General features: G+C 39.6%; 1 protein-coding gene across 1 annotated transcript in view; it reads right to left on the reverse strand.

Moving 5' to 3' along the window:
- The window catches only part of erfl1 (Ets2 repressor factor like 1), a 297114-nt gene that overhangs the window by 243788 nt on the left and 26766 nt on the right, over positions 1-26560 (reverse strand). The gene's annotated exons all lie outside the window — the stretch shown is intronic.

The following is a 26560-nucleotide window of genomic DNA, read 5'->3' on the forward strand; positions in this document are numbered from 1 at the left end:
ATCGATCCAAACAAAGAAAAATTGAAAAAAAAAAACATTTAAAAGGGTAAATATATGAAAAAGAAAATCTTGACCACTCCTTGATGTCTGCGATTTCTGCATTGCGACCCTTGTTATATCACAAAAAAATTCCCCAAAAATCCAGCTGTGGCCATTCACAGCTGTGTCTTGACACTCAGTGATACATGCTTCATGGAGTTTTTGGATCGAAACAAGGTAAGTACGCGATAATATCTCGTTAAAATCGTGGCGTCTTTCATTCTGCTCTCGCGTGGTCTCGCCTCCAGTTAGGGTTTTGCTGTTTAATTTTTTATTTTATTATTATTATTATTTTTTAAATGCCCTCCCGTTCAAAATTTTTGTTCCCCCAGAAAATTGAGATTTTAAGCTTTCCAATGATGTATCACACTTGCATATCGGACAATTGTGAAAATTGGCCAAATTGGGGGTCTCAGAGCGGAACTTCAAGTCACGTGAGTGTTTTCTGCCATATACATTATACACATATAAATAATTATTGTTTACTATTGTAACCTTTAATAACTTGTGTGAGTTGTATATTCATGGTTGGCCATAGGACATTTTGAACACATTTTAACTATGTAAAATATAAGAGTGCCTCAAGTGCAGTAAAATGGACATGGGGATTTTAAAAGTACAGGATGCAAGTTTTAAATATGCCTATACTGTACTTTCATAAAGTTATGAGGTTCCTTCTCAAATTGAAAATATCTTGAGCTGGCTTAATTTTGATTAACATATGCTTCGATATGTAATTTCCACCATCATATAAGATTTTTTTTAAATATTCAACATGAGTAATGAAAACAGTTGAAAAATGTAATCTTTATGCACAAGATAAACTGTAAATGCATATATGGTGGTATGTACCTTGCACGTATTTATGCGTTAATAACGTGCATTTTTCTCCCTCTAATTTAAAAGATGTTTTTGAAAATCATTTTTGTCAAAATGAGGTATTTCAAATCAATTATACTTCGTTGATTTATTTCTGGTGGCGCAAAACAAATGCACATACATGTCCTCCAAACTGAGAGCGCAGGAAAGAAGCCCCTTTTTTCCACGCATCCACCACTTCTCCGACTATCCTTCTCTATACACCCCCTTCTCTGCCTCTCTCTCTCTTCCTTTCTCAGGGGGAAGAGAGGGAAAAACGCGGCAAGGAGGCGCGACTCGCAGGGCGGCACATAGCTGATCAATATTCGATTTAGTTGCTAATTTAGGGCCTTTCTATAGCTGTCATCCCGTGATGTATGAGTCCTAACCCGAGGTCGCCGCGGAAAAAGAAGAAGAAAAAACACACACATAAGAGACAGAGAACGAGAGAGAGGGAGGAAAATCAAACACCAGTCAACTTTTCACTTAACAATAGAGCGACTTGAATATTATTTATGGGGGGAAAATGACCGTAGGGTGGGGGGCAGTTCGTGGTTGAATTGCTCCCATCGCGCGTGGCCGTGATAAGGCGCCTCTGCGCGCAAGTGAACGCGCATGCGCGATACGTCGGCGATTAACAGCTACGTGCCCGACACTGCAGCGCCAAATCTTCATATTTTTTGTCATGGTTACGTCACTTAATTACCTACCAATCGATCACTGTTCAAAAGGATGTTATCAATAATTTGAAAAGCCATAACAACTCCATTCTGTCTGGAATTTTTAATTAAAGCGATATGGCTTAATTAGTTCGAGATGGTTTGAGGGGGTTGGGGAGATGCTTTATTTTAAGTGCTTGGAAATTAGCATAAAAAATCTTTGCTGATGAATGGATACGTCGACGGGAAAGAAATGTCGTGGCGGAACGACTCATAAACACACATCCATCACAGGAGGACAGCTCGGGACAATATCATACTTAGGCTCTGCGTTTTCATTATCTAATGACTGTATACTTGTTGTAATGCATTGTGCTCACGGACAAAGACGGCAATTTAGAATTCGAGATGTGCAAAAGGCAAACTCATTTCCTCAAGTGACAAAGTATAGCTAAAAGCAGTATTGTAGTCTAGTCAACCCTTGGTTATACGTTACAAACCCACCAGCAATAGTTGAAAGGTAGAAATTGATGCCAGGAGGGCTGGCAGTGAATAATCATGTTTCAGTGCCATTGACAGCGATGGACGTCCTGTCTAATGATCACTGCAAGGCCTTCCAGCACAAATTGGATTGAATCTATCAATGCCAATGACAGCTAATGAGCTCATACAGGGGTGTCAAATGTAGGGCCCACGGGCTGGTAATGGTCTGCCAGGGGGTATAATCGGACCTGCGGGGTTGCACACTGTAGCTCATTCACACTGTACTTATACATAATCACACGATTTTTTAAAATTTTTTATGATGACTGTCAAACTGTAGATTTGTGTGATCGAATGCGTGCAAGCCTGCACTTGGCTTACTTTCGAGTCCGCAGCTACATTTGTTTATTTGCCTTCTCCCAGGCAAAATGGATTGGACGTCTAGCACCATCAACAGCAGCCAATAAGTAAACAAGGAAGTGGCTCAAAAATTCCCCAACAACCAACAGGAAGCAGCCGGAAATGCCCGAAAAATCAACGGGAAATGGTCCAAAGTAGAGCTGAAACGAATACTCAAGCAACTCGAGTAACTCGAGTTTAAAAACTGGTCCAAGTAATTTTATTCACCTCGAGGAATCGTTTAATTTTGCCAGCTCTAAGCATCACATTTTGCCCTGACTACTTTTAATGTGGGACAACGCGCTGACGTCACGTGCGTAGAGGAAGAAGCAAAAAAAAAACTTACCGCAGACAGCTACAAACTATGCCGACGTTGCTCAAAACTACGCCCGCATGATGCTATTTTGGTAGCAGGTAGTGTACGATGAGTCTCATAGATGTGGCATGCATTTAGGACTAGATGCGAAATGAGAGACTCGGCCGCGTCTGGGCAGCGTTAGTAAACAGCCGCCATCTTTAAGCAGTACACTTCTCATCGCTAATAAATACAACGTTACTGTCACTCGGTCACGTAACGTTAGCTCTTACGAGGGCTAGATTTCTATTGATTATGACCACTGTCGATGCGTGGCTAACGTGTCTTACATACAGGTTTTATATAATCTGTAAAAACACAGCCCTGTAGAGTGATGAGGGTGTAAAATTAAAACATAATAAAGCTAACTGTCAGTTTTGACTCAGTAGTCATTGCTGAATAAAACACCAAGTAGCACTGGTCCCTAATGTGCTCCAGTACAGCAGGTATCATACATTCATTTTGAACACTGCAAAAATTCAAAATCCTATCAGTACTTACAGTTTAGACTAACTTAAAATTTAACTAGAACTTAAAAATAGCTTGACACAAATGGAAATTCAATTGAAACATGTGGGAAAAACACATAGCTTTCAAGTGATGTGTGTTATCAGGCGTAATTACATTTTTAGGTAAGAAATATGTTGTTTTATTTATAAGATCTAGAAGTTTTTTGAGTGAAAGCAGTGATTTTTTTTTCTAGTCACATCTGAGATGCGATTGTTGGCTGTTTTCAACAATGTACATCAAAAATAAAGACATTGAGTGACTGAAAATGGTTCAATATTGGATTAAATGTCTTTTTTCCTCATGTATATTTATAATTGCTCTTTACCTAAAAAAAAAAACCAAAATGTTTTATCCGATTACTCGATTAATCGATAGAATTTTCAGTCGATTACTCGATTACTAAAATATTCGATAGCTGCAGCCCTAGTCCAAAATTGACATAAAGTGACCCGTAAGTACCGTATTGGCCCGAATATAAGACAGTGGTTTTTTTCATTGAAATAAGACTGAAAAAGTGGGAGTTGTCTTCTATCCGGGGTCTAGACATTATACCCATTCACGACGCTAGATGGCGCCAGATATCAATTAAACGAATGCTGAACTTGAGGAGTAATGTTATGTCATGACAGATTTCAGCTACTCTCAAGTTTAACCAGTTTGCATTATTTTATTGCAATGTTTTTCCTTATTCAGATTTGTTTCAAGACTACAGTTACAGTTAGACCGCACTTTGATGGTTAATGCAGTTAGTGAAATGTTGTTGTTTTATCACAATAGGTTTATTTACATTTAAAAAACCAGAAGCCATTCATTTACGAATGTTCATGCACTTTAGTTTACATATTTAAATATTCAGATATTAATATTTGAATGAGGCAAAATAACATGCTTTTTCTCTCAAATATATTGTTATAATCATTTGTTTCAGATGTACTGTAATTATTTTCTGTATAAAAATTAAGTTGGTGTTCAAAAAGTCTTTTTTCAAAATTGAGTCTTGAAAAAGAGGGGGTCGTCTTATAATTAGGGCCGTCTTATATTCGGGCCAATACGGTATCTTAAAATTACAAGGAAGTGACGAATGCATGCCCTTAGGTAAAGGCGCTTTCACACTAGACCAAGAGGACCAGGAGAGCTACCTCACAGTAACATTTGCAAATGAGTTGTTGAAAAAGTTCAGCATTCACACTGCGCAAACCGAACTTTCAGAGTAGCATCATGTGGACAAAAGGCACACTCATTGATTGGGCAAATAGAAGAGTTAAATACCACCATTCCAGGAGGAGAGGGAGCATGGAACATCACAACGTGGTGCTGTGATGCTGAACATAATGTAGCATAGGATTATTTCGACATGTCAAACTTTATATATGTAGGTTGTTTTTTTTATTACCGTCTTATTTTGTAATGATAATATAACCGATCATCTGTATGAGTCATTTTTTTCTTTTTTGTGAAGCCGAAGTTTGTATGCACGTAAGTTTAAAAAAAAAAAAAAAAAAAAAAAGAAAAAAAAACATAACGCACACTAGCATAGCAAGTCTGTATTAAGTCGGGAGGGAGCAACCCTGCTCGGCCAGCGGCAGGGTTGCTCCCTCCCGACTTAATACAGAGCGAAATGGAAACTATAATGGAAATGGATATAAAAAATGCATAGCGGAAATTTAAACCACGAATGGGAACAGCGTGTTACCCCAAGTCACACAGGCGCGGTATCGCTCTCACTTTCATGACGTTTTGGACTGTCGAATTATCACTTCTAGAAGAGCGAGACTCACAAAACTGTCGCCCCGAGAGGCTTAGTCTGTATCGGCCATTCACTCTCACCAGGTGCAAAACACAATCGCCACAATAGAACCCGATTCTGTGCATCAAATGCAACTACTTAGCGCAGAACAACAACATTTGGCCATGTCTAATCATCTGTTATTTTGCTATTGATGATTTTGAATGGTGTCCGTGCTGTCCTTATGCTTCCAAGGATGCCGTGCATGTACCGTCAAAACCTACAGCAATACAGCTCCACGCTGTGTCACTGCACAGAAAGTAGCAAAAGCGCACACCGCTCCGATTGCGTTCACGAGCAAAGCAGGGTGTACTTAAAGCGGTCCCGGACCCACAATTTTTGAGCGGACCAGTGTTCAGTTGTTTGGGCCGAACTAGAGTTCGGATGCACGTTCACATTTTCAAAACGAAGCCGACTATCTGAGAAAAACAACTCTGGTCCGTTTAAAACGGACCAAACAGGGCTAGTGTGAAAGCGCCCTTAGAGTTAGATCCAATTCCACGTCCAATTCACTTAAACTGGAAGGACTGTGCGTGAATGCTCGTTTTTAGTGCCTTTGACGGCGCTAGACATCCAATCCAGTCAGTCCAGTTATTTGGCCAAAAATGAACTAGTCCGGCCCAAGATCTAATTGCCTTAAATTTGGCCCACAAACCATAACGAGTTCGACGTTCCTGAGAAAACTAGATTTTAGACTGTCCTATATTTCGTATTTTCTTAATGCTTCTGTTGAGCCTTCTTATAATAAACCACCCAAATTGAGGATGCAAACCTTGAAGTGAACTTTTTTCTCGGGTGATATTTTATTAAGAAATCATTTAAAAAACATCCATCCAAATCTGGCGATAAAATACAAACATATCCAGTAGATAGTATGTTTTCTTCTTTTGTTTTTGCAGGAAACCTACCTATTTGCCGTTTTTTTGCTCGGGCCAAAGCATTAACAGTAGGCTTCTCCTTTGTGTGCCGTATAGTTCTTCATACCTGGATGTTATTTTTATAGTCTTGGAAAAACAAGTAAGCTGCTTCAATACAAGTCTATTAGACATACAGTACTTGGAAAGATATTTTTCATTTAGTGATAAGGTGATTCAGCCAGAATGATGCTTTGGTGGATGGACTCACTTTAACAGTCAGTAAGAAAAAGGACTACTACCCAGACAAACTGGGTTTCTTGCTTCACTTCATCAAAACACCAATAGAAGACTGATGGATGAGGAATCACGCTGTATCCCACTTTTGCAGGTTGTGTACAAAAGCAAAATCAGAGACGATTAAGGATTAGGTTTCAAAGTTTCTTGTTGCTGTTTCTGTTTAAAAGAGGTTTTTAATTGAAGTGGTTAAAGCTGTTGGCTATAAAATAATTCTTTACACCAAAAAGAAAACAATGATTTTGTGCAAGCGCATGTTGCCATTGATTGTCCAATGCGAGCATTTGGCTGCCATGTAAACCGCAGAATGAATAAAAGGCATTTTAATTAGGATGATTAGTTAGAGAATCAATGAGCTGGCACTGGCAGAGCTCACAGAGCGAGGCCCCCCGAGTTCATTTTAATGGGACGATCAAGTGAACTGCTTTTTCAAGCTGCCTTTTGTTGTTGGCTGCCGCAACCTCAAAAGACAGGAAATGTTACAATCGCCCAATATCATAGATGTGATTCACTTTCTCGAGTAATGTTGACGGGTGGAAAACTCAGGATGTTGAAAGCCATGGATAAAATTCACATCAGAAACATTACATTGAGGGACTATTAAAGCCACACTGTAACAACGGGTTCTAGCAGCAAGTATTTGGTAGACTTACGAGTTTGACCGCGATCATTCACTGACAGCCTTTTCCAGTTCAAATGGAATAAACGTCTAAATTTGCATGAAAATAAATGCAAAAATACAAATCCCAGTTGTTAATAGAGCTTTTTATGTATCCGATAAGACAGTTAGGAAAAAAGCACGAGTGTGCCGTAGTACACTACAGGCTGAAGGCTGTGCGTCTGCTGGTTAACCAGTAACCTACAGGCAAAACACGGACCATTAAGTACGCAATTCATTAATCAGCCCTTATACAACATTTAAATTTAGGCTCCAAGGATCGATAGATTCTGGCCAACGTTACATAGCTACGAAGTTTAAAGATGATTGGTTCACGAATGACTTCAAATTTAGGATTCCACAAGAAGAGCAATTACTGCTTGACAGCCCTTAAGCCTCTAAAAGCACCTTATAACGTACAGGGGTTGGATAAAATAATGTAAACACCTAACTTTTTGGCATCATATTCATTGAACATAATTGTTAAAGAATGTTAAGCATCTCGTATATGACCGGCACAATCCCCACACCTCAACATTATGGAGCATTTATGGTCAGTTTTAGAGATTCAATGAAGACGTCGATTTGCATCGCCATCGTCTCTAAAAGAGTTAGAGGGTATTCCAACTGAAGAATGGCTTAAAATTCCTTCGGAAACTATTCACGAGTTGTATAAATCAATACCTCTGAGAATATTATTTTTAGACCGTGATGTCGCCACTGTAACGTGGAAGTGGGTCATTATAGACACAGCCTCGCATACAATCCATCTAATTTCTACGTATTTTCTCCGGTAATCTTTCAAAAAGAACATGCCGATCAAACACTGCTGCTTTGGAACTTGTAGAAACGACTCTTGATATTAAGACATATGAAGGATGTTTTCTTCATACGTTTCCCGAAACCAAAAACTCGGAGGAAAAAATGTAAAGAACGGATCAACTTGCGCGGATCTCCAAAAAACCAGTTTAACGCCAGCAAGATGAAACCATTCACATTTCATATGCAGTAAACATTTTGTTGGTTGCTTCTGTCTGACAATGAATGACCTGAAAAAACATTTAAATGGTATCCGACTGCCACTGTTACCTTTTCTGTTGTAAAAAAACAAACTTTAGTCAGGAGCAAGTGTTAATAAATGATAGAATTAAGATTTGTTATGAATAAAAAAACTAAAGTGTTCGTTGGCTGTCACTGAGTAGCATTTGCTATCGCTACACAAAAATAGCAATGTAAATTGCCCCCAATAACGGTCAGAGACTTAAGACAACGAGATGATATAATACATAAGAATGACAGGGCATATGGTGGTAAATGATAGATTGTTGAAACAGGAGAATGTCACTATCAGTGGCGTAAGGCAATGCACACAAGAAAAAAGGTTTCGATTAAAAAGCTAACTCTGGATCAGGTCGCCTCTTTTTCCCCGTCTTTTTTAGCCCTCGACACTCGAGTCATCTCTTTAACTGAATATTTGTATGTTCTTCCACATCTTTAGCAGTAAATTCGGCACCAGGGACATCATTTTAGGACAGAATTGGTAGGTTTTAGCTCAGTAAACATCTCATTCATACACTAGTTCCATACGTTTACTATTAGGGACAAACGGGAAGTTGACCCGCCTAGCAACAATCGCTAACGTCATGAATATTAATGATAAAAAGTGACGTGTTGCTTGCGGTACGCCATTGAAGGTGTAATTGCCGCAAAAGGCAGACCTACACCATATTAAATTAGTTTTTGTCATGCCACGTCGCTTCCTGTTTTATTTTGAAGGCTTCACCCTCTTCATAGTTGCGTACTTGCCCTTCCTCTTGTCATCTAATTACCTATTGTTTCCACCTGTTCCCCATTACCTTGTGTGTATATAATGCCCTAGTTCCCCTAGTCTTGTGCAGAAGTGTCTTTCTTCCAAGGTCAGTCACGTCAGCCTCTCGCCATAGCCTGTCATAGTGATACTGAATATTATCCTCCACTTGGAGCGCTTTGTGTTTGAGCCTTTTTGATCTTAGCCATCTTGACTTTTTCCTCCATTTGGAGTGTTTTTTGTTTTTGCCTTTCCTCCCTTCTGGAGTGCATTTTTGTTTGAACTGTGATTGTGGTTGCCCTGACTTATTCCTCATTTGAAAATCTTTTTGTTTGTACTTTTTTGTCATCTCCGCATGTCAGCGGAAGAACCTCTGTTTTCAAAATAGTTTTTACCTGAACCTCCGCAACTGAGTCCGCCTCATCGTCTCGGCCGACAGTTTTTGTTGATTTTTAAAGGTGTTTCCATGATTTTGTCCAAACCCTGTACATATAAAATAGACAAATTGTTTAAAACAACATGAAAGTTATGTTTTATGTTGAAAAGAAAAGTATTTTACAGTATTTACAATATTTGCAAGAGTCCAGCACCAACTACTACCAAGTCTTAACAGGTCTAGCTGTCAACCAATAGCATGCTAACACCACCAACACCAATTTAACTCACTAATTCCCTCTCATTGTCATTCGCGTTGATAACAGGAAATAACTCCTCTCTGAAGCCTACAAGTTGACAGCATATCAGAAGTTGTGGTAAAAATTGTACTTTGTGTTTAACATTGCCTACCTGTAGCTGCCCTCAATGTAGTAAGCACTGTGAAAACACACTGGAACGTTGTGTTTAGGTGCAACTCCAAAAACGAGACAAATAAGTGTCTCTTGCCTGAGACTGCGCCAGATGAGGTGGTAGTAGAACAGATTTTGGGACCAGAGGGTATCTATTGGATGCGTGACATGTCTTTGGATGACATGGAAATTGACATCTCATAGGTCACATTTTCTCAGCCATAGCAGAGGTCATGACATCATTTCCATTTAGGTCACCATCAAGCTACTAAATGTCCCCGAGATGTGTGACTGTATTTTTTTTCTCGGTGGCTAGCGGGTATAGTATATTTTCATGGAAATCGGATGAGGGGGGGCTCTTTTGCATACAAACAAGGATATGGAGAGTGGGAGTCTAGTGCGTATTTTCTCCCAGCTGCCATCGAGCTCCTCGCTTGTTTGGCCAAAGTTGATTTCCCCAGACCCTACTCTCGTGGGACGGCCGGCTCTCCCCCTCTGCCTGCCATCTCCCCTGGATCCCACCAGTTAAACGGACAGGTCATTGACACACACACACACACACACACACACACACACACACACACACACACACACACATATAAACCACATCTCAGCATTTCAATCTACTCTCCCCACGGGCCCCCTGCTGCCGTATAAAGGCCACATTTCCCTGGTCATTATCGGCAAGTCACAAAGAATCTCTCACCTCACCATACGACGCAATAATCCGATCAAACCTGCAATTACCGTCATTAGAAGGAAACGGGCTCATGAATAATAGCCCTACAAGCAAATGTGATTCTTACCGCCACGTGCCTGTAATGAGCATTGTTTAAACGACCCAAATGAAATTGATACCGACTCGCCGAGCATGAACGACAGCTCATATGAAGATGTGTGTGTGTGGGTGGGGGATACAATATATTTATGTGTGTGTGGGCCCTTGTGAGGGGCTTTTTAACAGTGGTATTAATAATCTCCATGATCTATGAGCTATTCTTATGTCACTCAACCATTAAAGAGACAGTCGCACTGTGTTCTCCACAGCTCGTTTCTTCACCCCCACCATCACCGACATCTCGTGTCAGCCTTCAAAATAATTGTGTGTTAATGTGTTGGATGGTGGGGGTCTGAAAGGGGGATTACAGCCCAGGGAGCGAGGTTGGGAGGCTTATCGGGGCAAGAGGTCGCTGTTAACAGAGGAAATGATTAGCTGTGATGACTGACCCTTTCCTGTGGAAGAGATACTGTATGTGGAACTCTATAGTTGGATGAACCAGGGAAAGATGCAGTGAAGTACAAGGAAATGAAGATGCTGGGAAATACTTCATTCCGAGATATTGATAAGAATATTTGAACCATCCCGATATTCCAAAGGGCGGAAATGCATAGTGTAAATTAGGACATTATTAATACACTAATAACAATAACATATAATAACTAAAAACAGACAGTAGTTTTCTGATTTCATCTTGGTCTATTTGAAAAACAGTCAATGCATATCATGTTTGTAAAATTACAACTTGAGTTAAATTAGTTTTTCTTCTCCTCGCAATAACAATTATTGCAAATTAATTCCCCACCCCAAAAATATATAAAAAATAAAACTCACTTATTTCATGTAAAATTTCAACTTCTCTATTTTTATTCAGATTCTAATTCAGATTTTTTTCCCTATTAAATTTAAATTGTACTTTGTAAAATTACAATTTTATAATTTTAAAATTGTGTTGTAAAATTCTCAGTTAATTATTTTTAATTTGCATTTTCTTGCTATATTAGAATTTGATATTTTCTGCAACTTGCCTACATACTAAGTAAGTGTTTTGTTTTTGTTCTCGGTATAATTACTACTTAATTCTCCTAGAATTATAACTTCTGTGACTCATTTTCCAATGACAAGCATTGTAAGAATGTTTAATCATTAATTAAACATTTTTCTCATATTACACCTTAATTCTAAGATTTTCTATCACTGTTGCAACTTCTCATTGAAAAATGAAACTGTTTTGCTAGTACTACCTATTTTTTTCTTGTAAAAGGTTGTACTTTTTAGTAATGTGGCATCTTAAGCCCCTTTCATCAATGTAAAATTCCAATTTCATTTTGTAAAATTCTTATTTTTTGCTTCATACGTTAAACCCATTATTCTTGTGAAATGACAACTATTTCTCCTAAATTGCTTCATCATGATCAAATTATTTTTCTCCTTTTATAACAGAAGAAAAAAAATTCTGCCAGGATGAAACGAAATTGAAGCCTGCCAAATTTGAAATAATAAAAACATCACTAAAAACATGCAATGACGCTTCAAAATGAAGAAAAAGGGCTGGCTTGTCAGGTCTCAGATGAACATGTGTCCGTTGACTGTGCTCAAACACCCTGGCCAAGACCTAAATGTCAACTACCTCTACTTGTTACAACGTGGAAAATGACTGCTAAATGTGTCTAGCTTGTTTCCTCTGGCTACACAGCTCATCTACCATGCTAGCGAGAAAAATGTACTCAAGTAAAAAAGTTTTTTGGTGAAAAGAATACTCAACTAATGAGTAACATTATGAGTGCTTATATTTGTTGGATATATATATATATATAAAAAAAATTTTTTTTTAAACAATAGTATTTTTTTCTAAGCACATAATTATCTATATGAACTGTTGTTATAATGATACAGTGGAACCTCTAGTTAAGTTAAACCGTTCTAGGACCTTGTTTGTAAGTCGAAACGGTCGTATGTCGAGCAGGATTTTTCCATAAGAATACATTATAATTCCATTAATTCGTTCCACAGCCCAAAAACCTACACTAAATCCTTAATAAATACTGCTGGTACTATTACAAATGGCAATTACACATAGCAAAACAAATGAATTGGACATAAAAATCGGAATAATAATATAGTAATAATAACTCCTGTAATAATGTAACGAATCGGGTTCTAATGTGGCGGACGTTTTTTGCTGTACTTGAACGCAGCACGGGTGACGTAACAGAGAGAGGGAGCGGTAAGGTTGTAAGGTTGAAAGCTTACTTTCACTTTCAATGTTTTCTTGAGAACACCGTCAACTGGGGTGGACAATAGGCCTTTTCTGTTGGATAAGTTCTGAAATAAATGATAAAAACCTGAAGGTGGTGGTGGTTTCTTTGGCGATGTTACCACAATAATAATTGTTAACTCATAAAGACTGGCATACGGTGGTCGTCGGAGGACCGTGGAGATGTATTGTTGAGCCAGTTCACGGATGCGCACCCCAAGCTCATATTTTTCTATAATTTGCATCATCATTTCAATGGTAAGCGTCACATATTTCCTTGTTTCACCACCTGTATCAACCTTTTTGAAACCTGTGTTGAGTTCTAACACAAGAAAATCTGCAGTGGGTTTGTCTGCGGTGCTGTCATGTCGTAGTATTTCGAGCATGTCGTCGGATGTAGAAACAAATGATGAGTCAAATTTTACGTCAGATGTCGAAAAGATCGTGTGTCGAAGCGATCGTATGTCGAGGTACCACTGGACTGTCACATTAAGCCAAAGAAATAGAAAAAAAAAATTCATTAAATTCCAACGAGAGAGAAAAAAATTACATAAATGAAGCATTATTCGCCAAAGAGCATGAGTGCCCTCCGGTGGAGAAAATAATTCCTACTTTGAATAGTGAATAGTTCCTTCATTATTACAATTTTGAAATTAAATGGATATCTCTGGTTTTCTGTGGTAAATTGGTGCCAAATAAAAACTGGGAGAGAAGTTAAAATCCGTGCTTTCGAGTTAGCGCTCTATATCAAATACTTCATTTTTTACGGTGCTTTAAAGACGCCATTGAATGGGCTAATGTGAAGATAGAACGGCAAGCTTGCGTTTGATTGGTATAATGGAGTCATGTGATTATTGTTGTGAAGTCTCATTGGTGAAATCGGTAGAGCTACTTTCTACTACAACAGCTGCTACAGCTAGCTAAAGCTAGCATTACTGGCTAAAAAAAATAATTGTAATATGTAGAAAAAAAGAGAAAAAATGTAACGACTCTTGTGTAGCCCAAAGTAGCGGAGTAAGACTAGCGTTTTTCTTCAAATATCTACTCAAGTAAAAAGTATAGCTTAGTAAAACTACTCTTAGTACATTTTTCTCAAACAGTTACTCAAGTAAATGTAACGGCGTACATGTAACGCGTTACTACCCACCTCTGAAGAGAATTTATGGAATTGAAGAGGTGGGGGGGTCAGCCTTTTCTGTATCTCTTCATTTCACATGGTTGTACATGATCTTCTCATAGCTGTGTGTTATCTACAGTACAAGGACTTTCGCTTTGTTTTGTCTAGCTATGGGCGGCACTATGCTGCTGTTTTTTTTTTTGTTTTGTTTTGTTTTCTCCCACGGTTCGTGGAAGACAGAAAACAGTATGCTCTCAGAGATTTGGGGCACTTCTTCTGGTGTTACCTAATGGTTTTTTGGGAGATGTGTCCTGATCGGTCAGCTTTAAATAGCTCTTTCCTTAATAAATGTATATATTGTCTGTGATTGATGCTTTCTTTTTGTTTCTGAACTGTGTGTCGTCATCTCCTGTTCGTTAAGATAACTAAAGGACCAGTAAAAAGGAAAAAAAGGACTTTCTTTTCCTTCAAAATACTTTAACGGTCTAGATGTATCAATTGAATGTATTTCCTCAATGCTTCCTTAATGCACCTGCAATGACTATTTTCCTATCTACAGGAGATGCGGATATTTTGTGACATCTTAGAAAACACAAAAGGATAGGTTCTACAAGAATAAAAGATGTAGGTAGGTGAATTGGGAACTGTGAATACAGGCAAGGGTTTTAACTGGACTGCAGCAGTGGGTGTTATGATAATGACAGTAAAGAGGAGTATTTTGCACCATTTATAGTACCAGGTAGCCTCCAAAGCAATTCACGTCTCCTAATCTGGGCGGAATGAGCCGTGAGAGGAAGCGGGAACTTGAGAACATTCTCTCCCCTGACCCCCCGCCGACTCTCTCCCTCGTTTCCTCTCTCCTTCCCGCCCTGCTTTCCACCACTTCCATCCACGAAATGAAGTTGTTTGGCATTGACGGGACCCTTGAGGCCGCCCGTGAGGAGAGGCGGGAGTCGCCCCGGCAACACATGCAGGCAGGCAAAGGCGGGGAGTGAGGACACTGAAGCGTTTCTAATTTAAATAAAGCCTTCGGCAGACTGAAACTGGCAGCGAGCTTCCCCTTTGCTCACCGGTAGAAGATGGAGAAGAAAGGGAAAAAAAGGGTGCTAAAGGAAAGGAGGGCTAGAAAGATATAGAGATGTCTCCCGTGCTGGATTTGTTAACCGCATGGAGGAGTTGGAGGCCAGAGGACGATGGGGCGCGGGAGAATATAGAGAGCTTGGATGAGACAGAGAGGAGGCGACACCAATAATGGAGGGAGAAAAAACTGTGACAAGATGCTAGAGTTACGGGAGGAGAGAATAGAGTGAAACTTTAGCTGGGGTGAATATTGGAGATGGAGGTGAACTGCTGTGAAGTAACCAAGTTCTTATACAATGTTACCGTACACAAATTATGACCAACAACTTATGACCAATGTTGTCAGTAACGCGCTACTAAGTAACGCGTTACTGTAATCTGATTACTTTAAGTAACGACCAATCTGTGAGAGAATTTTATTCATGCTTAAAACACAACCATTATATATTTTGTATGCTTTTGTTATGCTTCAATGAGAACATTGTAGCATTGAGCGTCATTGTTATATTAATCTGCTTGAGTGTGCCTTCCCATGGCCTTGACGATTAGAGACTGTATCACAATATGCCCAAATATTGACTGTTATGTTCCTATGTTTTTCAATATGCCCTGAATGAATACAAGGGAGGACTGTGGTTTCTTATCATCGTTCTAGACGGGACCAGTGCTCAAGGTCTCAGCTCAAAGATGTGTTTGTATGGAAAAATACCCAGGTTTATGAGATGATGAGTTTCGTTTCTTAGTAAGTTCGTTTCACGGTGGGCTTCGGCACCGCCCTTTCAACAGTATAAATGTCCAGCCTCTATTGTACTTCTTCGTACTCTGGGTGATCACAGCTCCTGGCTGAATCACATCATTTTGTACCCGAGAGCTCTTTTTCATAAAGCCTTCGAAGCAAAGCAATCCATGGTTGGGGTCGTATTCATTTCTCTAATCGAGCTATCGAGGTAACACTTGTCTTGGAGTTCAAACTTGAGCTTCCCTGACACTAACGCGTTCATTTTTTTCAAGCCATTAATCTAATTAAAGTTAGTTTACTTAGTGCCTGTGCGTTACTATTTTGTTGTTGCCTCAGATTGTATGTAGAATGAAGAATACTGCTGTCATGCACAAAGAGCATTTGAATAGAAAATATTAGGGCTGTCAAAATTATCGCGTTAATGGGGGGTAATTAATTTTTTAAATTAATCACATTAAAATATTTGACGCAATTAACGCACATGCACCGCTCAAACAGATTAAAATGACAGTACAGTGTCATGTGCACTTGTTACTTGTGTTTTTTTTGGAGTTTTGTCGCCCTCTGCTGGCGCTTGGGTGCGACTGATTTTCTGGGCTTCAGAACCATGAGAATTGTGTAATTATTGACATCAACAATGGCGAGCTACTAGTTTATTTTTTGATTGAGAATTTTAGAAATTTTATTAAGACAAAAACATTAAGAGGGGTTTTAATATAAAATTTCTATAACTTGTACTAACATTTATCTTTTAAGAACTACAAGTCTTTCTATCGGGGGGAAAAAAACGGGTCACGTATATTACCATGCGAGCGCTGTCTGCCACAGCGGTCACAAACATAGCCTCGCTGCCTCGTCAGAATGCTAACAGTGATGGCAGGAGATATACCACAATATTTGCTCATTGAAAATACAGCCGTTACTTCACATTTGTACAGTACAGATGACAAAAATATGTCCATGCGTTGCAAACTTTGCGCTGGCTCAAAAAGACTGTCCCCAGCTAAAAACTCGACATCCAATTCAAGGAATCCTTGGAATTACAGCACAATGCAACAAAACTCGAAACAAAGCCTACAGGTAACGAGACAGCCAGCAGCACTTCTACAGTTTGTAACCAGCCTTTATGTACATTTCATAGTTATTGAGTTTATAACCATAGGTGGAGTTTTACTTTAGTGGGACTGGGGGAAAATATGTTGATGACTCAGACACAAAAGTCAAAAGTTTGGACACACCTCATCATTTTTGCATTTTATGTATTTTCACTACTATTGAAAATTCTCAGTGAACACATCAAAACTATGAAAAAACGTGGAATAGCAGAAAAAAAAAGAAATAACTGAAAACAAGTTTTATAATTCTACATTCTTGAAAGTATCCACCTTTCAGGTGTCTCTAAACTTTTGGCTTATACTGTATATACATACACATCTTGACACTGTTTGTGTTCAATCAACTGTTTAAGCTCAGTTGTTGTTGGTAGCCTTTAAAAGTTTAGGTTTACAGTGAAGGCATCTGACTTTTTAGCCAGATTGCCGGAATCAAGCCAGCCGAACCGCTGGACCCGCGCTGGTGAGACCCCGACAACCCTGCCAGGCCAAACTCTGCGCGTTCACCTTAGTCTTAACCCCTTGTACCGACTCCATTTTGAAAGCTGGGAAAAGGGTTCGAAACACAAGGTAGCAATTCATTCTGAGTCGACAGCATTCATACAGCACAGAGGGACCCAGGCGAGAATTCAGCGTCACCACATCACAAGTCAACAAAAGGTTCCTGAGAAAAATGACAACGCTTAATTAAACATTGTCTTTTATAAGGCCCTCGCGGGGCGGGCTGTGGGCAGAAGTAGGGTGTGCTTGGGCATTGTTTAGGATAACTGTCTGTTTGTGGATTGGACAGGAGGATTTGGGAGTTACTGTTGTCAGGGCAACGAGGGTTGATTTTGCCACCTCAGCGTCAAATGTGCTCTTGGAGTCTTATCCATTGTGTTATCAGTTGGATATCGGGCGTTCTCCGGTGTTCCTTGTGTCGGGACAGGACATCCCGCCATTTGTTCTGGACTGTCCAGGAGAACTGTTTGGTGGTGCAGACGTGGGCTTGTAGATGTCTTGCCTCGTCAGCTTATGACCTATATTCTGCTTGCTTTCCTTAAACACCTTAAGAGCTATTTATTTTATTTTATTTGTGTGTTAGAGTAATACAAACAGTCGATCGGTAAACACAAGGAAAGATACTATTCCCTTCAACAGAAAAACTGAAAAAAAAAACAAATTTTATATTTTATACACAATTACGCAATTATTGTATGTTGGAGTCCACTCATCTTGATGGAGACAACTTTAAAAAATATGGGGTAAAAGTTGAATCAGTACTTTGACTTTTATCATCGTGTTTTATCATCCAAATATCGAACTTCTTTATGTACAGAGTAAGAACTTTTGCAACCCGTCAAAGCGGTGTGATCCATCTAGTAGGGAGACTTCATCCATCCTCCCGCACCTGCAAAAATACACAAATGAAGGCAGAGAAGTAAAAAAAAGAGGCTTTGTCTCACCAAAAGGGTGAGGAGTGGGGGCACCATCACTCTCATCTCATCAAAACTTGTCCCAAGTTGGGAGCCACTCTTCTCCATCACACCGTCTCCCCCTGCCTGTGCCTGTGGCTCGTCGCAGCCACGCTCAGCAGGCCACCTAATCACTCATCTAAAGTCTCACCAAGGGGCCTCTGCAGAGAGGAGGTAACTTTTCTTTACTGCTGGCTGTTACGTGGACAGACGAGACTTGACGACTGGTCCTCGACTTAACTAGGAATCAGAACAAAAATACTAAGGGGGACTTGGGTAATTTGATTTAGTGTCCGCCCCACGAGGCTTGTTCAAAGCGTGAACTCTCAGACATAGCAACTAATAGTTATCTATTACAGAAAATCAGGCCTAATTCCAGCATTTGCTCTTCCTGCTTGTCTGGTGTCAAGGTAACCAAAGCCAGATTCATGCAGTGACTACTGGTTATTTGCATGGGCCAGAATGCACCCCTCAAAGCTGAGTGATTTCAAAAAATGTTACACGCAGATTTTGAGGGTCCTAATTCTTTGTTTTCTTTTTGTATTTGACCATGCCTGTACCTCAAATCATTTTTAACGTTGAAATGAATGTAAACACCAATAATGTGTTCCAGCCTCCCATTAATGAAAAAAAAGATTATCCTATGTCATCTGTAGTTGTCAAAACCACAAGTAGAGTCAACATAGCATCTGTAAAACTGACACTTTCAGCAAAGCATTTATTTGTGATTATTAGCTATATAACATCTATCTGGATTTGTGTATCGATTAGTTAAACTCGATCGAATAAAAATGGATTGACACTAGTGCTGTCAAATTTATCGCGTTAACGGGCGGTAATTAATATCTTAAAATTAATCACATTAAAATATTTGACGCAATTAACGCATGCACAGAATGACCCGTTCATGCGTTGCCTCAAACAGTTTACAATGACGCTGTTTTAGCACATTGAGAGTGAAAAGCCAGAGAAATGCGAGTGGACACAGGCGTTCATTGGACCGCGCCTTTTATTAGCTTACGCTTTGGCAACTCCTTCACAACAAATATAAATATTATGGCGAACGACGTGTGGAAGAATGGGACGATCTTTTTCTTAACTCGCTTAATTGAACACAACGCAGAACACACTGTATACCATATGCAACCACCACTGACAGTCATGGTTGCCCAAATTCCCATCATGCATTTGGGCGAAACAGTAAAGTCGCAACAGTATCATTTAGTGAAAGCACAACAAAAATAATATTCCTATCTCTCAAAAAAATAATGTTCACAAAAAGAAAAGCGCTCATTGCAAAGAGAACTGGCATTCCCAATCAAATTAGCGATGCAAAATACACATAAAACTTACTCAGACTTTGCCTTGGCTAGATCTCTAATTAATTTAAAAATCGCCATTGACACCTTGTGATGTATTTCAATCACTACTGAAGGGAATAGTTACCTTTCTCGCATACACCGTATAACTGTTTGCATTACTCTAACACACTTAATATAATCAATCAGGGAATAGTACCGTTTCTTATATCTACTGTAGGATTGTTTGTACTACTCTAACACACCTAATATAAAATAAATAGCACACCATAGTGTAATGAAAAGAAGTAGAAAAGATACACAATGCCATCTTATCACAGAAGCCCTACGTGTGAGTCACGAGCAAGATTGACGCACCAACTCTTGCAATCAGTTCTCCCGGCCACTCCAAGGACAAAGAGCAGGGCACTCTGTCCTAAAACAAGTAGCGTCTCGCCCAGCCAGGATAACAAAGTTGATAGCGGGTGCTTGGGAGGTCAAGATCAGCGTCGGTCGCTGTGGCAACCACGTCCCAGCCACGCACCAACCTAACCGCCCAAAACCGGCCACAGAGGGATGATCCCAAGACAACACCCAGCCACACCTTCGGCCCGGCCCACTCCACCGCAGCTTTCAAAAAGACTGGACACTGAGATAACAAACGGTTCGCTGCTCGGAAACATTGCTATGTAGCCGTTGTTTTAACGACCCTGGATCAAGAATTGTCCCTCCGTCATCTGTTTTTGCCTTGTTTTTTGACCATTGTCGACGAATAAATTGTCAACCTGTTTTCGGCGAGCCTTCGTTCGGCTGTCGCCGTTTCCGCGGCTTGGTGGGGGGGGGGAGCCGAATTCCTCCACTACTTTATGTAGTTAAAGACACTGTGGAAGAACGGCAGGGAGCCAATGTCAAGTGCCGCTCAGCGACGTCAACAATGGCGAGCTATTAGTTTTATATTTTGATTGAAAATTTTACTAATTTTATTAAAAAGAAAACATTAAGAGGGGTTTTTAATATAAAATTACTATAACTTGTACTCAAATTTATCTTTTAAGAACTACAAGTCTTTCTATCCGTTGATCCCTTTAACAAAAAGAATGTTAATAATGTTAATGCCATCTTGTGGATTTATTGTTATAATAAACAAATACAGTACTTATCTACAGTATGTTGAATGATTATGTCCGTCTTGTGTGTTATCTTTCCATTCCAACAATAATCTACAGAAAAATACGGCATATTTTAGAGGTGGTTTGAATTGCGATTAAATATGATTAATTAATTCTTAAACTGTGATTAACGCGATTAAAAATTTTAATAGTTTCACAGCCCTAATTGAAGCACAAAACATCGATCAGCATTTTCATCTTTTCGATACCGTTTTGCAATAAAAGAGTGGTTTTCCTTTAAAGTGTTTCGAAATGATTAGGCAACAAAATTGTCCAAAATGTCAAAATTGCTTTTGTTTTTCATTACTTGAGGTGAAATGTTACTAATTGCGTCAAATATGTACAAAGTGTCATATTAAATCAATCGAAGACTGTCAAGTTAGAAAATAGACCCTTAGGTAGACATTTGTAAAATTACCCAAAAATAAGGAGAGAAGACACTCAGTTTTCTTGGCCAAGGAGAGCAAGGAGGGACTAGACAGAGAAATGCTAGATTACGCTGTACAGTCACCAAAATTGATCTAAAAAATACCTCCTTGCTCTTTCTTTTATTCGGGGTTTGTCCTAACACAGAAGGGTGCCGCCCCAAAGGGAGGGGGAAAGCAAGCTGGAGACACCCATGTGATTTTGGTTGGCTATGTGTGAGCATGTAGGTGGAACTAACTAAATACACGTGTGCAAGCAAGGGCACTTAGGTAAAGTGGTCAGAATGACCCAGACACTTCAGTTATGCAACGCTGCGGCCATGGAAGATGTCCTCGAATGGAAGATTGTCCTCGAAAGTCTAGACGAAAGTCCAGACGTAAGATGCTGAAGATGTCCTAGAAGGTCTAGTTACGCAATGTTGCAGCCATGAAGCAAGGCAGTTGTCACCCCGACCCTTTTTAACTTTGTAACACTTAAACATTATACCTAGTATAGCAAGCAATAATCATTTACTGGTTATATAAAATAAGAAAAAATATGGCAATATGTATATGGTATGTATTAGGTATATATGAGCACAAGCAAATATTCAATCAATCAAGCAAATATTCAATCAACCCTTGATAATTAACTCAACAAAGACCCTTCAATAGAATCAAACGGAAATGGAATTGTGGCAGACTTTGCAATGTCGACAAATATTGTATCGGTAACTAAAGAATCAATATCGTAACGTGTTGTCATGAAATTGCTGATTTACACCTGCTTATGATTAATATAGTAACATAACTTATCCATCCATCCATGTTCAATGCCTTATTCATTCTTATTCATTAACACGGGACTTTTTGCCATGTCCAGAAAAAAATATATTAAAAAATATATACTATATTTCAAAAATTAAGAACACAGCTCCTTTTCAGAGAGTAATAATAGTTCTTTTTAATATAAGAACAATTATATATTAAAATATAATGTGTTATTCTCATCATTTGCATGAGGTGAAATAACTTAAAAATAGAAAAATAAAAAAATAAACATTTATAACTCTGTTTAAAAAAATGCTTTACCTCGGTTTGTTTGTTGGCAGTATACAGTGTGGCTCCAAAAAGGTAATTACTCTTTCACTGGTGATTACTCCTATATTTTGTTTTGTTTAGGTGTGCACTGACATAGATACAAGTCTAATGAGATAAATTGAGGGGGAAAAAAACATTGGCTTTCCGATAAAGGCAACAGAGAAATAAGTAAAAAATAATAATAGAATGGTCAAAACTTAAGTACATTTTGCGACACACTTAGTATTTTTCATTTTTCTTCAAGCTGAATTCTATTCCATTGTTTCAACTTCTCTTTGCTTCAAAATTATGTTATACTGTCTTACTGTATGTTCAAAATGCATTGCATAACACTTTGTTGTAGCTGTGACTGTTCTTAAAGGCATCCACCACCAGAAACACTTGTAGTTCTTAAAAGATGAACATTATGATAAGTTGAAATAATTTGACCCCTCTTGATGTTTTGGGTTTTATACAATTTGTCAAATTAATTTAACTAGTAGGTCGCCTTTGTTGTTGACGTCGCAGGGCGGTGATGTCACATGGTTACGCTGCTGGGCTTCCAGACTCAAGCGACATAAACATGCTATCTGTTCAACCCTTTCAATTTAAACCCAAGAGGAACATCTACTATGAGCGTGACAGCACTGTCATATTTCACAAAACGAGCAGCAAAAGCAAAACGAACAGGAAAGACGGGATGAGACGAGAATAGACAACACTGGTGTTCTGCCAAAATGTGCTGCACCGGCGAGACGTCCTACAAGAGGCGAATTTGACACTCAACTACTCCCACGCGCTTTCAGCTTGTTTTGAGTAGATGCATACAGACAGAATATACTAATATGACTTCAGAAAATACTTAAACGTAGCAATATCAAATAATGGTGGGCTAAATATGCTACGTGATTAATGTGGTCAACAGATTAACAATCGGCTTTAAAGCTACCACAAGAAAACACAATGCTTAAAAGTATGAGAGGGAAACACATGCAAAAAGTATTTTGAGGCAAAGAAAATGTAAAAGACTCAAATAGGAAGTACTCACAGCTTTCAACTGATGAGTGTTGAACGTCTTACCACGTAGAAGAAATTGCAGTAACCCGGTAGTATTCGTCAAGTAACAGTGACAATCTACGTGATCACCCTGAGCGTACATAAAACATGGCGCCCTCCATCGGTAAAAACGTACAAAATATTATAGATTTTTAAATCAACGGCAATATTTTATGTGTTTCTAATAACACATTTTAGTAAAAGGGAATAAGTGTGGCTTATTAAAGCCTACAAATCTAAGTCACAGGTTCCCTTTAAAGCAGGGGTCCCCAACCTTTTTTGCACCACGGGCCGGTGTGATTTGCGTCTTTTTTTCATGGACCAGTGTTCTGTCAAATTTTGCACCCTTATAAAATGTTGCTCCCAAAGCTCCCAAAGCTCTTGTGGCGGTGAAAAAGCCCTCTTTTATATTCAGTTGGACTCTTTTCTACATGTCCGTCCATGATCAAACATAAGTGACTATTCCTTTCTTGAAAGAAAGTTTGTAGGGTTTACTTTGGAATCACTGCATTCGCGGCCCTTTTTAACGTTACGCGCATGCAAAATTTGTCAGAACACCGGCAATGTGCTGCTGAACAATTCAGCAAATATAAAATAACATTTGTTTTTAGCCCCGTCGTGTTAAGTGCAGGGAAAATATGAACTCACCCACTGAATCAGTGGGAGCTTGTTTCGTTGAGACGAGATGGTCCCGAGATGGGAGAGTGAGAGAAGCCCGCTTCACAAAAATGCGATGTTGGAAATTGTAGCACGGTTTTAGGTGCTCTCGTAGCGATGTCAGGATATTCCGGAATGTCTTTAATCCAGAACCTCGGGAGAGTTGTTGTCTGAAATGCACAGTACATTTAAAGTCGCCGTCATTTGCGATCTCTACAAGCTGATCCTCCTGCTGCACAGACATGCTCGAATCACTCGGTTTATTCATAAACGGGTCACGAATCCACTCCTTCGCAGTTCGTGGGTCTTTAGTGATTGGGAAGTAGCGAAGATTTTGTTTTCTTCAAGGTTGTAGGCTCATCTTCTGCATCGTCAGGTGCCCTCGTCCCGCTTTGTCAGTGTTATATCAGTAAACCAGTGAGCATTGTTAGCATGCTCAGTGCAAAATAACCCCACATCATTGCAAACTGGAGGTGATACAGGGAGCAGCGAAAATAAAAACTGTCCTTCTGTCCAAAGCCACTTTTTTTCCGTCTTCTTCTTCTATTCAGTTTTTTTTTTCGGTCAAATTTTTTGGCATATTGTCCTCATGAGTTAATGTTTCTAATCAATTTGAATTTGTTATTATTTACTGATTTTATTTTTCAGTATCAAATGGTCAAAAAATGTACCTTGAGTGTATTTTTACAGTTTGGATATGACTTTTTTTTTTTTTTTTTTAAATTCAGGCAAATTGATGCGCGTTAAGTCTTTTCTGTTACAAACAAAACAATGTTAATAAAGTTATACTTTATAAGTTCATCTCTTATTTTCTCTAATAGAAAAAAAGGATACAATGTGAGGCAGCGGCGTACTTATAATAGTAATATTATAGACAACTGATACTATTTACAGTGTCGGCAGAGTTTGGGGGGGCGCAAAACATTTATGTCTTCCTTGGGGGAGCGTAACAGAAAATAATTGAGAAGCACTGGTTTACGGTAATGTATTGAACTACCAATGTGCTATGCTTGTGCTGTGTTTTACCAGTCAGTAAAATGACATTTCTGTATCTGTACACGAGCTCTGTTTTCTTGTATTCCTCTATTTATTGGTGCTAAAATTAGGGTGCGCATTATACACAGGTACAATAACTTTCCCTAGATTTTACAAGTAAATTTGGGGTGCGCGTTATACATGGGTGCACCTTATATTCGGAAAATTACGGTATTTCTGTGCGGCCCAGTAGCAAATGCACCGGTACTGGTCCGCGGCCCAGCGGTTGGGGACCCCTGCTTTAAAGCATAAAAGTAATGTCTGAATCAAAATTACCCAAATTACAGTTTCTCTTTTCCAGCTGTCTACACCTTGTTCCTCACCACATCCTTGAAGTCAAAGTCAGAATAAGGCTCTGTGCTACTATGCATATTACAGCTCCAATTACAGATTCAACAAAAGTGTCAGTGGCGCTGACCAGAAATGACAGGATGCGATTACACAGTGTCGAGATTAAAAGGCGTGTGCGTCAAGGTGCGACATGCATGTGGCGGGAGGCAAAGTCTATAGGATGGATGGATGAAGGAGGGAGGAATGAGGACGGGAAGGGGGGCAAGAGACTCCGACCCCCCTCTCCCCCTTCCTTCCTTCAAACATACACGCGGAGAACTGGCTCGGGCAGCGGCTCCGCTGGAGTGGAGAACCATAAATCTTCATATAGCGGCTGTTTTGATTAATGCAGCAGAGTCGAGCTAGGGGGCTGGACCTATCCCATTACGGCCTAATGGAAGATGGAGCGGCGCTGTCTCCACCACTAGGCCCCTGTCATTTGTTCCACTTTGCAGTCCATTTGGCCGAGAGACTACAAGCCACTCCATCAAAAATATTTTCAGAGTTAATTTCCGCCCGCTTAATTCGCCTTGATTCGGATTGCGTATCGAATGGCAGGATCGATTTTCGCCTGGCGTCTAAATTAAATAAAGGAGAGGGGGTATACTTTAAGGCTGCATTTTCTTTCTTTTCTCTTTTCCATTCCATTCATCCAGCTATTTCCCAGCCATCCTTTACCCCGGGTCGGCTCATTCTTTTTCCACGATGCATCTCATTTCCTCCCGTCTCCCAGATTTTGATAGAGCCGCGTTTGCAGAGGCGGCGGCACAAATGCGATATCTGATTGCGCTTACAGGAGAAGGCCTAGCCGCTGAAAAGGGGACCTCGGGCCCACTGGATGGATGGATTTGACGTGAATTACGCAGACAAAAAGGAGTTGGATGGAGGCAAAAGGCACTTTTTCAGGTGGGTTTAAAGAAAGTGAGATCGATGAGCGGGCCCCACGTGGCCACGCCATACCAGCAGCTCCCAAAAAAGAAGATGGGGAGGAAGAAGAATTGCAGAGCTCGGCACGAGGGGGAAAGTGTGCGACCAAAAAGAAATGAAAAGAGAGAGGGGAAAAAAAGCAATGACAAATTGGTTGAGTGTGTCAGGAATTCCCGTTTAGATTTAAAGCTGCGTGTAGCCTATCGTCATATCTTTCCAGAGTCATTTATTTTCTCATTTCTCTCTCTCCCTCTCCTCACTATACTCTGTAGCTCGCTCGCTCTCTCGTTGCGAATTTATCTGGTGCTCACGTGAAACGGCGGAGGAGGGAAAGAGGAGGAGGAGGGAAAAGTCAATAAAAGTCTGTGGCGACAACTGTTTCCCCCATCGCTCTCTTGTCTCCTTGGTGCATTATCCCCCCTACTTTACTTTCTATTTGTTTATGTGTTGAAGCTACTTAGCTCCTCCCTGCTTCCTCCTTGTTCGGCCGAGTTTCCCGTTTCGGATCCGCTTTCATATCATGAGGACCTACAAGCTTATAGTGACTCTTCCCCAGAGAGCCTTATTGATTTTATTC

This window comes from Corythoichthys intestinalis, chromosome 4 (genome assembly GCF_030265065.1).
Source record: "Corythoichthys intestinalis isolate RoL2023-P3 chromosome 4, ASM3026506v1, whole genome shotgun sequence".
NCBI classification, from domain to species: Eukaryota; Metazoa; Chordata; class Actinopteri; order Syngnathiformes; family Syngnathidae; genus Corythoichthys; species Corythoichthys intestinalis.